Here is a 13,976-nt window from a genome sequence, read left to right on the forward strand (position 1 = left end):
TAAATTCTTATTTACAAAAAGAAAATCATTTTGTCATAGTTACAGCTTGAAACCACTTAATTTCGATCCAGCATCATTCAACATTCCTTAATTTTACAATATTTTTGTAGATAGTCCTTAAATTTTTCCCAGTCTTCTTCTGTCGACTCTTCTCCCTGGTCATGGATTCTGCCAGTCATTTCTGCCAGCCCCATACAGTCAATCAGCTTCATCTGCCATTCTTCCAAAGTAGGTAGGTCTTGTGTCTTCCAGTACTTTGTGATCAGTATTCTTGCTGCTGTTGTAGCGTACATAAAAAAAGTTCTATCCTTCTTTAACACCAATTGGCCGACCATGCCCAGGAGAAAGGCCTCTGGTTTCTTCAGGAAGGTATATTTAAATACCTTTTTCAGTTCATTATAGATCATCTCCCAGAAAGCCTTAATCCTTGGGCACGTCCACCTAAGGTGAAAGAATGTACCTTCAGTTTCTTTACATTTCCAACATTTATTATCGGGCAAATAATAGATTTTTGCGAGCTTGACTGGGGTCATGTACCACCTATATATCATTTTCATAATATTTTCTCTTAAGGCATTACATGCCGTAAATTTCATTCCGGTGGTCCACAACTGTTCCCAGTCAGCAAACATAATATTATGTCCAACATCTTGTGCCCATTTAATCATGACCGATTTAACCGTTTCATCCTGAGTATTCCATTTCAGCAGCAAGTTATACATTTTTGACAAGATCTTAACTTTAGGTTCTAACAGTTCTGTTTCCAATTTAGATTTTTCCACCTGGAAGCCAATTTTTTTATTATTCATATGACATTTTAACACTCCAGGATAGTTGTCCCAGTAGAGCATGGGACTCTTAATCTCAGGGTTGTGGGTTCAAGCCCCACTTGTGATCTCTTCCAACTCTACAATTCTATGATCCTATGACAATCTCCCTCAACAAAGGTGGCCCAAACATGCAGCTGAAATGTTTAAATAGGCTAGAGACAGCCACTAGGGCATGCAATCAGGGTTTCATCGTGAGATACTTGCAAACAGTTCTCCCCCTCCCCACCATTGCCCTAGCTGAGGGGGACAAACATCTACCTCATGCTAGTAGCAGGCCACTTAATCACATTGTATATAAACAGAGAAATTCCCTCTTCAGAAGGCCGCCATGCTCAGACTCACAGACGCTTTCAACTTTAAGGGCCTAAAACCAAAGACTAAGGACTTCCGGGGTGGCGCCATCGGTAATGGTGGATTCCCTCTGACTTGGAGGGAACCGGCTCTACGGAAATCGGGTCTTTACCGCTACGGCGCAGCGGGGACCCTTCAAAAATCACAGGCGGGTGAAGCCTGTGACCGTGGGACTCGGCGGGGCACCGTTTGCGCCCCCCCAATTGGCAAAGGAGCCCGGCAACGGGCTCCGAAGCGGAGCGGGGAAGTGGTGCGGTGCTGTGAGTCGTCTGCTTCTTCCGTGGAGCGAAGCCGCGCAGCTGTTACCGGAGAGCGCTGCCTTTTTCCTGGGACAATTTGGCTGTAAAACAACGATCCATGAGTAGGCTAACTTCGGAATTAAAGGAACTTTACAAATTTTATGAATAATTTGGCACCGAAGCGGAGAGGCATAAACAGGAAGTCTGCCTTCCGTTCTTGTAAATGGAATAAAGCAATGAACTTGAAAGCAGAAGCTTTAAAAGACGTTGGAAAAGGATAATAATTTTGAGCATCAAAATAGTGATTTTCCCCCTTAAAAGCAGGGGAGGAGGGGAGAGAAGATTGGAACGTTATTTCCCTGCAAAAAAAGAGGAAGAGGAGCTAAAATCCACCGCTTAAAACCCTGGAACGGTTCCCAGTGACAGTAAGAAAGCCGTATTGAGAATTGCGCTGCTTTTGAAAGTTCTCTTTGACAGTTAACTCTGCATCTGAGATACAACTACAACTAAGATACAATATTGCTGACAGGCTTCTTCTGGTTTTAAAGTAACAGGATATAAATGAGATAGAAACTGTTGTCTTTTTGGTGAACTGGGGGGTGAAAGGGAGAAGTTAATTACTTTAAGACATTCTTGATTGTTACTGTGTCCCCCTAGAGGAAGTTTGAAACTGTTACAACTGCAGCTGGGCTAAGGGGATTTTCCACTTCAAAACAACTCTGATTCTGATTGTGAGATTGACCTTGGGCTATATCTTGAGGGTTATGGCAGATGGGAAAGTGAAGATAGATTTGTTACAAGCAGCAAGGTCTGGCAGAGTATTTCGCACAGACAGTGGGCTGCAAAGAAGGGCTTCAACACCTGGCCCTTCTGGTTTACCAACAGTAACCTCATCGGCACAACCTAAATCCAAAGGTATGGCAGCTGACGATGCCCTGGCTCGGGCACTAGGAAAAATAAATGAATCTTTGGAAAGAATAAGTAAACAAGTAGCCGAGGCATCGGGCAAAATTGATCAAAATACCACAAGTATTAATAATTTGGGACAGAAGGTAAATACCAATACAGAAACTATCCAGAAATTACTGCAGGAATCCACCTTGACACGAAAGACAGCCAAAGAGGCTAAGGAAATTGCAACTGCTACAGCCACTGTTGTAGAAGAGAAGATACCACCGTTGCACAAACAACTTGAAGACCACAAGTCAATACTGTCTATGATTGAGTTGAAGGAGAAACAAGCGAATTTAAGGGTCAGGGCCGTACCTGAATTGGAGAAAGACAATTTGATTGAATTTCTTACACAGGAATTTGCAGACTTTTGGAACCCAGATTTGGGGAAGGATAGTTTCAAGATAGTGAGTGCTTTCAGGCTTGGAAAAGGAGGGAGGAAGAACAGGGTGAGAGACTGTTTGATCACCCTCCAAACAAAAGAGGAGAGAGACAAAATCTTGAGTCTGCACTTCCAGAAGACCTTGGAAATACATCAGTCAAAAGTGGAAATATTTAAGGATATTCCGAAACATCTTTTGGACCTTAGGTCCAATTATAGAGATTTGGTTGCCCTGTTGAGAAGCAACGGAATCATTTTTGGGTGGGAATTCCCCCAAGGCCTATCCTTCAGTTATAAAGGGAAGAAGATAAAAATAAGATCAGAAGACGACAAAGATAAATTTTGGAGAGACTACGGAGAAGACCTGCAGAATAAAGTTACAGGAGAGCTAAGAGCACTTGTAAGTGAAACTGTACCAGATTTACCTCCGGAACTAAAAGACCACCTGAAGAAGGTGATACCACCGACAGAACAGGAACAGGCACTGGGTGCAGTTGGAGGAGAAGTAAAGTAACTACATCATGGCTCTGCAACTATTAAGTTGGAATTGTAATGGTTTGAACTCCCCTCAGAAAAGGAGATCTGTGTTTCATTTATTAAAAAAGGAACAATTGGACTTGATTTGTTTACAAGAAACACATATAACAAGGTTACACAGGAAACTATTGATTAATAAAAGACTTGGTCAGGAGTTCATTTCACCGGACAAGGTTAAAAAAAGAGGGGTTGTGATTTATGCAAAGGACAGATTATTACCGAAATTTATCTTTAAAGTTGACCAAGGAAGATTTGTGGCAATTGAAATTCAAATACAAGGAGAAAAAATTTTGATAGTAGGAATTTATGCACCAAATGAGGGGAAATCTGATTTTTTTTAAAAGTTGCATGAGACCCTGATGGACTATCTGGATTATAATGTGATTTTGATGGGAGACATGAATGGAGTGGTATCTACACATATGGACAAGGCACAAAGACAGGTAGTCACTAAGGATGGTAGACTACTGAAAACTTTCTTTGAGATGACAGACAACTTGGACTTAGTTGATATTTGGAGAACAAAGAACCCCATGGCTAAAGAAGGAACCTTCTTTTCTGAAGCCAATATGACATGGACAAGAATTGACCAAATATGGGTAACTAGAGGAATGGCACCAAAGACAAGAAAAGTGGAAATCTGCCCAAAAACCTGCTCCGACCATAATGCTGTTAAGATGGAAATGAAACTAATACCAACTGGCTCCTTTAGATGGAGGATGAATGACACCTTATTCGGATATGAAGAAGTCCTTAAGAAGGCCCAAAAAACCTTGAGAGACTATTTTGAGATAAATATGAACACCAATGTGGAAAAAAGAGTAATCTGGGACGCAAGTAAAGCGGTTATGAGAGGGTTCCTGATACAACAGAATGCATTAAAGAAGAGAATCCAAAATGAGAAGGATAAAATTTTGGAGAAAATAAAGGAAAATGGAAAAAAATTGAGAGCAAAACCAAAGTCTCAAGAGATTTTGAGAGAAATAAAATTATATCAAGTGCAATATATGAAAATGATGAAGCGCATAAAGCATTTAAAAACCATATTGTCAGGAAAGCATTGTTTAATGTTTGGATAAGATACAAGGACTTATTGGAAAATAAAACCCCAAGGTGGCTGTCACCATTCGAAGCGAAAGCTCTGAAAAAGCTCAATATGGAGGTCAAATGGCCGAAATATTGGGAAATTTTGGAACAAGATGGAGATAGATTGAAATTGCAGAGTTTTTAAAAACTAAAAAACAAAGTGCGTGATTGGCTTCATTATCAGATAATGGAGGCATACAATTTGGATAAGAAAATCGGCTTCCAGGTGGAAAAATCAAAATTAGAAACAGAATTGTTAGAACCCAAAGCTAAGACTTTGTCAAAGATGTATAACTTGCTGTTGAAATGGAATACTCAGGATGAAACGGTGAAATCTGATTAAATGGGCACAAGACGTTGGACATAACATAATGATGGCTGACTGGGAACAGTTATGGACCACAGGTATGAAATTTACGGCATGCAATGCCTTAAGAGAGAATATTATGAAAATGATATACAGGTGGTACATAACCCCAGTCAAGCTTGCAAAAATCTACCATTTGCCCGATAACAAATGTTGGAAATGTAAAGAAACTGAAGGTACATTCTTTCACCTTTGGTGGACGTGCCCAAGGATTAAGGCTTTCTGGGAGATGATATATAATGAATTGAAAAAGGTATTTAAATATACCTTCTTGAAGAAACCAGAGGCCTTTCTCCTGGGCATAGTCAGCCAATCGGTGTTAAAGAAGGACAGAACTTTCTTTATGTATGCTACAACAGCAGCAAGAATACTTATTGCAAAGTATTGGAAGACACAAGACTTACCCACTCTGGAAGAATGGCAGATGAAAATGATGGACTACATGGAATTGGCGGAAATGACTGGCAGAATCTGAGACCAGGGAGAAGAGTCGGTGGAAGAAGATTGGAAGAAATTTAAAGACTATTTACAGAAATACTGCAAAATTAATGAATGTTAGAATGATGTTTGATTGAAGTTAAGTGGTTTCTAGCTGTAATGGTATAAAATAATATGGAAAAATTGGATTTTTAATAGGTAAAAATTTAATGCTACAATATATTAAGATTAAAGAGCAGGATAATAAGGAGGGAAAGGAATTGCTGAACTAATAAATTGAACTGGAATACAAAAAAGGGAGGTATGAGGAGGTCCGGGAAACAAGTAAATGAAAGATAAGTGACGAAAAGATGGAATTATTTTTAACTGTTTTTTATTTTGTACTTTTTCTTTTTTCTTTTTCATTATGTAATACTGTGAAAACTTTAATAAATATTTATAAAAAAATAAAATAAAACCAAAGACTAATGAGGTGAAATCCTCATTGGGCAACTCCTTTCGAAAAAAGGTAAAAGGGAATCTTGTGCATGCACATTCACACATCACATAGCCCGTCTATGTATTATTCCATTCGCTTATTTGGAGGTTCCAATGAGGAAACGGGGGGGGGGGGGCAGAAGTCACTCCCACAGCCGAAGTCACCAAGTCCCAAAGGCCTGGAATTGGGCGGGTGGGCAGCTGCAGAGGAGGTTCTCCTCAGAGGTTTTTCACAATTAGCCAGGAGGAACCCCTTGAATTCTGCCCCGCTGAGGGCAGGGCAGCCAACTTTTCAATGTACTTCTCTCCGCCCCCCGCTTTTTTGTGCCTTTAATACCTAGCGCACCAGCAAGCAGGCGGTGGTGTGTTATTAATGGCTGCATTTGAGCCCGGTAAATGGCTGCTGGGAACGCTCCCCTTAAACGCCTAAGCGGGACAGTCCGTCCTGGAAGAACCCTAAACGGAGAGGCGAGGGCTATGGCGCCTTTCTCAGGCCCATTTCACCGAGAGCAATTGCACGAGCCTGCCCGCGAGAGAGCAGAGCGAAGCGGCCTTGAAAGGCGCTCTCTCCCGCCCGCCGGCGCTTTCGAGACTTCTCCTGCTCTCCACGGCCGTCTCCTTTTCCGGCGCGTTCCATAGCATTCCCGCCGGTGCCCAGTGAGCAATCCCTCCACTCCCGCAGATCGAGAGGCGCGTGCTTTTGGCTCATTACGGGCGCAGCCGTCGGAAGCCCTCCGGAGGCGCCGAGGGACCGAGGCTTTTAGGAGCAATACGGTCTTCTACCCGAGCTTCTCTCCCTCTCCCTTGCCCGTAGGTGCAGATGGAGACCGCTGCGGACGAGCCCACTTCCTCGGGAGGGGGAGGCTGCTGCTGCTGCTGCTGCCCTCGCTGCCGCTTCTTCTCCTCCTCCTCCTCCTCCTCTTCGACGAGCTGAGCACAGCGGCCGGTTCCATCGGGGGAGCTGTCTGGGGGGAAGGGGCTGGGAAGCCGAGGCGCGCGGTGGCGAGCAGGAGGCGGATCCGTGAGGACGGGCCCGAGCCGGGACCTCCGAGGAGGAGGACTGAGCCCGCGGGGCTCCCAGCGCCCGGCTATGCGAGGTGGCTGAGCCGGCGGCGGGGGAGAGGAGGCTCGGGTGCCGTCAGGTAAGCGGGCGGTCAAGCGGGGCGGGCGCTCTGCACCTGCAAGGCCGGCGGTGATTCGCGGGCTTCTTTCGCAATCCTCGCCGGGAGAGGCAGGCGGCTGGCCGGGGATGAGGCAGCTGGGAGGCGGAGGCTGCGGGAGGAAGCGGAGGTAACTGCAGGAGCCGCTTGCACCGGGGAGCGGCTGAATGGACGGAGCCGGTGTGTGCGTGTGAACGCGCGCTCTCTCTCTTCTTGTAACCGGGGGTGTGGAAGCGGGAGAGCCGAGCCGTAGGCAGAACCGGATCGGGAGCCCCGGGCGCTCTTACCCCGGCGATCGGGGCCTGAAGGGCGGGTCCCGCTTGCAGGGGTGATGTAGGGAGCAGTGCCTTTCCGCGGGGGCTTGTTGGGGGGGCGAAGAGAGGAGGGCGTTCTCTCATTCCCGGGGCGGCTTGCCTCTGGCGCTTGAGTATTGTGCAGCGTAGGCTGCTAGGGAGCCGGAGCGGCAGCAGGCTCCTTTGTTCTGGGGGGACGGATCGGGACATACAGCGAGAGAATTATGGGGCTGTGTCGTCGCCTTCCCTTTCCACCTCCACCCCCCTCCGAACGCATGCATTGGCCGATTACTTAGGATCCCTGGAGATGTCCTTTGCAGATCCCCTGGCTGCAGGAGAGGCTGTTGCTTGTTGCAGCGTCTAGGCCGGGGGAGCAGCGGGAACGTCGTGGCTGCCTAGCGGAAGGGCTGTTGTGTTTAGGGAGGGCGTAGGGACCGCCTGGAGTTGCGCCGGGGCCTAGAGTGGCGGCGGAGACCTACCTTGGTCATTTGGGCGACGGAGGAGGGGCGATTAGTCGCGCCTGGATATGGTGTTGGGCGACCCAGTAATGTCAAGCGCACTCAAGGGGCCTGTTGTGTTGGGCGTGGCATGGACCGCCACTGTGAAATTCCCACCACCACCCATTTTACCGATTTAACGCAATGCATTGCTTGGCTCCTGGCTGCAGATCTCATTGGGATCACTTAGAAGGCTTTTCAGTAAGTGTGAACTCTTGGCGTGACTACTGGGGTTGGGCAGGGGGTGGGAATCGGTGCCAGTAAAGTTTTTGTACACCACCACCCTGTATGTGTGTGTAGTAGATTGTAAAACACCGCAGGCAAGGACTCCCTTACAGACACGTCTTTCATTTATTTATACGCTGTTAGAGTGACTTATGAGGTCAGGGCTGTGCGCATTTGGTACCTTTGTCTATGTTAACACTAATGAACTGATGCAATGAAGTCTCTTCTGGACTTTGAGAAACGTTTGGCTCTGCCTCCCCACCCCCTTTTCCTCTTGGATACTGGCAAACGTGCAAATGCCTTCCTTCTGTACTGCATCATATAAGATGTAGCTTTTCTTCTTAACATGAAGGCACAAGTTAACAGAATCTCATACTGTATTCTATTCTTCTGGCAAAGAGCGAGAGCTGTTGCATGATGGGATTTGTAGTTCAAGGTGGTTGCTGTTGTATTTTATAGATTCCTGGTTGGCAACTGTTTTGTTTTTTTTAATGGGGGCCATATTTTCAACTGAGCAAGGGCTGAAGGGTCAGCAACATTGGCCTTGCTCACTGATTCACTAGTATACCAGGTGCTGGGCTCTTTAACCCACTATTTCTCCCAGTGAAAGCAGCAGTAATGGCTTTGGCAAAGTCCTATCCTTAAATAAGTATCTCAGCTCTTCACTCCTATACTGAAGCCAATGTAACAGGAAAATGGTACAGAGCAGCTCAGGTGCATAATCAGGAGGCTGTACCAAAATCTCTCATTTGATGTTCTTGTTATTATTTTTCGAATATATATAGCACTGCTCTCTGTGGCTTTTTAAAAAAATAAACTGTGCATGCATGCATGCATGAAAAAAAAAAAGGAGCAGAATGTGACTAGCAATTGCAGGCCCCCCCCCCCCATGAATAAATCACCAAGGAGTTGGTTGGCACAGAATCATACGTTGCAATTACAAAGACGGTTATCATTGCTGTGTTTTAGGAAAGAGGATCCCCAATTCCAATTCTGTACTTTGTTCCCCACCCCCCACCTCGTACGGTGACTTGTGTCAGGCTCTGAGAAAATATGGAAGAGATAAAAATGGGAATAGTAGAACTGTGTAAGTTTTGATATGACACAAGAAGACTAGTGGCAAGATACTAATGGAGGACTGGGCATCCTAGAATTGGGTGGCTAATCTGTGCCCCTCCATATGTTGTTGGACTGCAGCTCCCACCAGTCCCGCCATCAGGGACCAATGGTCAGGAAACTGTAGTCCAGCAACACCTGGAGGGCTGCAGGTTCCCCATCCCTGTACTAGATAGAAAGTTGAGCATGCTGTGGAAAAGCCAAAGGCATACTGGTTGAAATTCCCCTCGTGACAGTAAAGTGGTTTGTTCAATATTTCTCTGTTGTTCGGTTGTGCATCATTTGGCAGCAGTGAGTCCTTGCCATATTTTACGAGAATTTGCAGAGGAGTAGCTGGGTTAATCCATTGCAGCAAAATGAACAGAGACTCCTGAGACATCATAAAGACTAACAAACTTATTGTGACGCAAGTCTTTTGTGGGTCAGAGCTCACTTAGTCTTATTCCACTTCATATATCTCAGTGACAAAGTGAGCACATAGGTAAATCTACAAAAGAGAAGTAAATTGGTTTTGATTTGTGCTTTCCCCCAAAAATGTTAAGGATTGGCTTTTCCTGTGTGCATCTCCTCACATGCTTAGATAAATGTGTGGCTTTCACCCCCCAAATAAACACCCTCCTTTAGTTTGGTAGTGTCTTAACCTGTTGTGGCACCTTTGTTGGGCAATGTCTTCTGTAGGGATGGGGAATGTCTGGCTTATTAATGGCTGTGCTTTTGACATTAGTGAAAACCAGCCTTTTCTATCAAGACTTTTGGGGGGTTTGGCAAATTGGGTTTGTGGGCCACTGTGATGGTTGTTGAGTGCTTTCATTGTTTTATGTTTGCTAGCCATTCTGGTTGTTGCTGCGTGTTCGCTTTGTTTAGAAAAAGAGGCAGGATATATAAACTTTTAAATAAATAAAACAAGTTGAACAGCAAAATACTGCTATAGAGCTGGCATAGTACTATGCAAAACATGCAACAACAACAATAATATTTTTTCCAGAGAATGTTTGCCTGGCTGGGTCTCATCCTGAGTTAGTATCAGTTGTTGCACTTCTAAAGGAAAATAATAATAATAATCATATCTCTTTTGTTGGATTTTACTCTTTAATGATTGTGGTTTGACATGGTAGCATGTTATCAACAGTTTCAAGAATTTTGGCTAGGAAGTGATCTGTAAATAAGATGCTTTTGATGCTTGAACAAATATTTTGAAAAAAAATTCTTTTAAAAATAAGCAACTCTTAGATGAAATGACTGCATAGAGGGCAGCTCTGAATCATGTGTATTAAAAAATCCTGCCTTGAAAACTAGCTGTGTGATAGAGAGGTCTTGACATAATAATGACTTTGGTCTTACTTGCACATACAAAAGGCCAAGTCTATATTTTGGGGCTTGCTTGATCTTATAAATTTCCTAAGTGACCACACACAGTGCAGAAGGTAGGCCAGCAAACAGACTTTCCACACAAACAGTACCACACAAACTGTTCTAGATTTAGCTAAGTGCATTGCAAGAAGTTTTGTCAGCATCAAGAAAATGTCAAATGCCTACACTCAGTCCTTTCCTCCCCCTCTTATCCACCCTTTGATACTAAAGATACAGATCATAAGAAAGTGCTAAAAGGTTTCCTATCTTGAGCCTATTGTTGTTTGTTTAGATCAAGAATGGGGCTTGTAACTCCCACCATCCCTGATTATATAGGTCATGCTGCCTGAGGCTGAGACAAGTGGTAGTCTAACAATACCTGGTTTATATTAGCAAGTCCTATATCATAACTCTTCAGGGATATACATGATGTAGAATCTGTTGTTTGAAGTACTAATTCTACATTTATTTCCGTGAAAATACATGAGCAGTCAAGTTATGGCCTGGAACGTGGACCAGGAGTTGCTTGGTGTATCTGTTGGCATCTGTTGATTGATGGCCCTTCCATCTGTACCATGTTGTTGTTGTTTAGTCGTGTCCGACTCTTCGTGACCCCATGGACCAGAGCACACCAGGCACTCCTATCTTCCACTGCCTCCCACAGTTTGGTCAAACTCATGCTGGTAGCTTTGAGAACACTATCCAACCATCTCATCCTCTGTTGTCCCCTTCTCCTTGTGCCCTCCATCTATCCCAACATCAGGGTCTTTTCCAGGGAGTCTTCTCTTCTCATGAGGTGGCCAAAGTATTGGAGTCTCAGCTTCAGGATCTGTCCTTCCAGTGAGCACTCAGGGCCGATTTCCTTAAGAATGGAAGGTTTTATCTTCTTGCAGTCCATGGGACTCTCAAGAGTCTCCTCCAGCACCATAATTCAAAAGCATCAATTCTTCGGCGATCAGCCTTCTTTATGGTCCAGCTCTCACTTCCATACATCACTACTGGGAAAATCCTTACCATAGAGCAGCTCATATTTTGTACCTGTCTGTATGGCATTCTACCTCCCTCCCACAACACCCACCACGTTCTGAATTCTTTCCCACTCACAACATACCAGGCTAAGGTAACGCCCACAAAGTATGGGGACCTTACCTGAGGAATTCATCCCCTTCTAAGGCTAGCCCTATTGCTCTATTGCATAACACAGTGGGAATCTGTTGCCCCACGGCAACTTGGCAATTGCCTTTGCTCAACAGAGATGCTGCTTTTTCCTGACTAGCAATCAAATGACATGAGAGCAATGTGCTGCCACTGTTCATTGCCATGGGGTAACAAACCAGCCGGTTACCCCCATATCGTGGAGCAAATGATTGGCCATGGCCCTAGATCCATCCCAGAATGTACTGACCGTTGGCAAGCAATACCTTTATGGCTCTCTAGGTGGAGATGAGGAATAGATTTATGCTTTGCTCTCAAGTACCTTAGTGCAAATGTGCTTTACACTACTGTAACAGAGAACTTAGGAAGAAATGTTTTGTCATCTGACCCCACTGCCAGTCAAGCAAAATAGGAAAAGCAGCTGCAGCTCTGCACTTTGTCAGAGGGTGAGTGTTCTGGGTTCTGGTGGCTTTGTAGTGCTATGTGGGTAATTAGGCACATCACAATTAAAATAATAAGCCTGGGTTCATAGCAGAAGCTAAAATACAAATAGCACCCACTGCCTCTCCCTGAGCTTTATTATATGTCATCTTTGGCCGCTTGATTTCAGGATGCCGCCCATCAAAGTCGGAATCTGGACCTTCTGTTATGGTTTGCTCCTGGTTTTTAGCTTAAGAAGTAATTCTTATTTTTCTGTCTCCTTAAAAAGAAAACTTTATGCATTGAATGAAGTGGACTGCAGCCCACAGAAGTTTATACCACAATAAAGTTGTTGGTCTTTAAAAGTGTATATGTGTCTACCAGTCTTCCGAAGTTGTGGAAAGCCTTAAGGAAGCCTTTGTTGGAAGAAACAGATATGAAGTTCAATTTTGCCGGAGAGGTTGTGGAATGGACAGGGAAAATCCAGGCATGATTTAGAACAACTGTGGGGTGACTGCTGGCACGGTAACTGAATGGGGAATGATTTGCTTCAGCCTGGTTCAAGATAGTAGGTTGCTTACCGTAGTTCCCAGGAGACACCTGATAGAATTGCCTGCAATTCTCATCTCTGTTGCCAGTCCTGATGGGAGAGGCAGTGAATGGAAAGAGCTGTGAGAACTTTACTGCACAGCCTAACAGGAGACCTCTTGGAGGAAATGCCAAACAGAGCTGAGCCTCCTGTTGCACCGGCTTGATAGGGATATTTCAGAAATGCTCCTTCTTAACAGCACAGCTGTGGCTTTTGTTGTTTTCATGATAGACTGCATCCTTTCAGTGTTGGCAGCCATATGGGCCCCTTGTATGCCACCCTCAGCCTCTACCCACAATGCTGGCTGTGGAGAGTGCTTAGTGGTTATGGCACAGGGATGGTCAACCTTTGATTCTCCTGAGGTTGTTGGACTCCAGGTCCATAATCCTTGGCCACTGACCATTCGGGCTGAGGCTGATGGGAGTCCAACAATCTCTGGAGGGACCATAGCTTCTTCATCCTCTTCTGTCCCGAGAGAGACCACGTCCCTTCTGAACTTTGTCATGCACAACAAATGTGGCACAATATGGAAAGAAGCTAGCACACTTGTCATGTCAGCACTCTGCAAGGTGGTCAATATTTCAGATAGTCTGTGCAAATGCACTCAGTATTTTCTCTGCCTGTCTAGAAGGCTGGTTTGAACTGGCAGGTGAGTGTGCATTCATCTTGAGTTTCTCCCCTTCATTTGGCATGTGCCAGTACAGCATGTACACATCACATCCTGTACAGGATGTGCACCCAGTCCCCATGGGCCTAGCTCTCCTAAGCCTTATTTGCATGCCCACAGCAATGCTGTGTCAGTGAGTTTAAGTGCCAGGAAAACTGTCCCCTACGCTGCACTCCCTTCTTCCCTTCCTATCCTCCCATCTAGTGCTAGTTGCTGTGTACCATGATGTCAACTTTATTGTCCCTTCTTTCCCAATAGTCAGGCACAGTTTGTTCCTTAGCTGCATTTGCTGTGCCCCTCCAGGTTTGGCTTTCCAGCAGTTTGGGAGCATGTGAAGGTAGCCAACAATAGCCTTTGTGCTCTGGCCTTATTTAAATTACCTGGGCGAAGGTGTGGTATATGCACTTGTCAAAGGAAAGTGCTTTCTCAACGGGAGTGAGGGCTAATAATACAAGTGTTTGGAGAAGCCCCTTGCTGCTAGGTGTCTGACTACAAAGGATGTGGGAGAAAGAGCCTTAATATATTACGCTATTAGGTAGATCAGTCTTTTCCCACCTGGTGCTCTTTAGTTTTGGGCTACAAGTCTCATCAGCCTCAGTCACCTGTGGCCAGTGGTCCAGGATTATGGGAGCTGTAGTACAAAATATCTGAAGGACACCAGGTCTGGGAAGGCTGGTTAAACTTAATTTATTTGCTACATTTGTATCCCACTGTTCCTATGAGAAGAGCAGACTAGTATTGTAGCTTCTGAGCAACTGTATTGATAGTCCATGTTGGCGTTGGGTTACAGATGGCCTGGCTATGCCGTATTTATTGCTCTATAAGACTCACTTTTTCTCCTCCTAA

The 13,976-nt window shown here is 44.9% G+C and overlaps 2 protein-coding genes across 3 annotated transcripts in view; both read left to right on the top strand.

Annotated features, from left to right (window-relative positions):
• The window catches only part of KIAA1191, a 282,731-nt gene that overhangs the window by 134,421 nt on the left and 134,334 nt on the right, over positions 1–13,976 (top strand). The gene's annotated exons all lie outside the window — the stretch shown is intronic.
• RNF44 (ring finger protein 44) overlaps positions 5,663–13,976 on the top strand; it is a 62,600-nt gene continuing 54,286 nt past the window's right edge. For both annotated transcript variants that reach the window (XR_014005490.1, XM_081184959.1), the window contains exon 1: positions 5,663–6,800. The gene's annotated coding sequence lies outside the window, so the exon portion shown is untranslated. The remainder of the gene's footprint in view (positions 6,801–13,976) is intronic.

The sequence above is a fragment of the Podarcis bocagei genome (assembly GCF_964188305.1).
Source record: "Podarcis bocagei genome assembly, chromosome: 2".
In the NCBI taxonomy this organism is placed as follows: domain Eukaryota; kingdom Metazoa; phylum Chordata; class Lepidosauria; order Squamata; family Lacertidae; genus Podarcis; species Podarcis bocagei.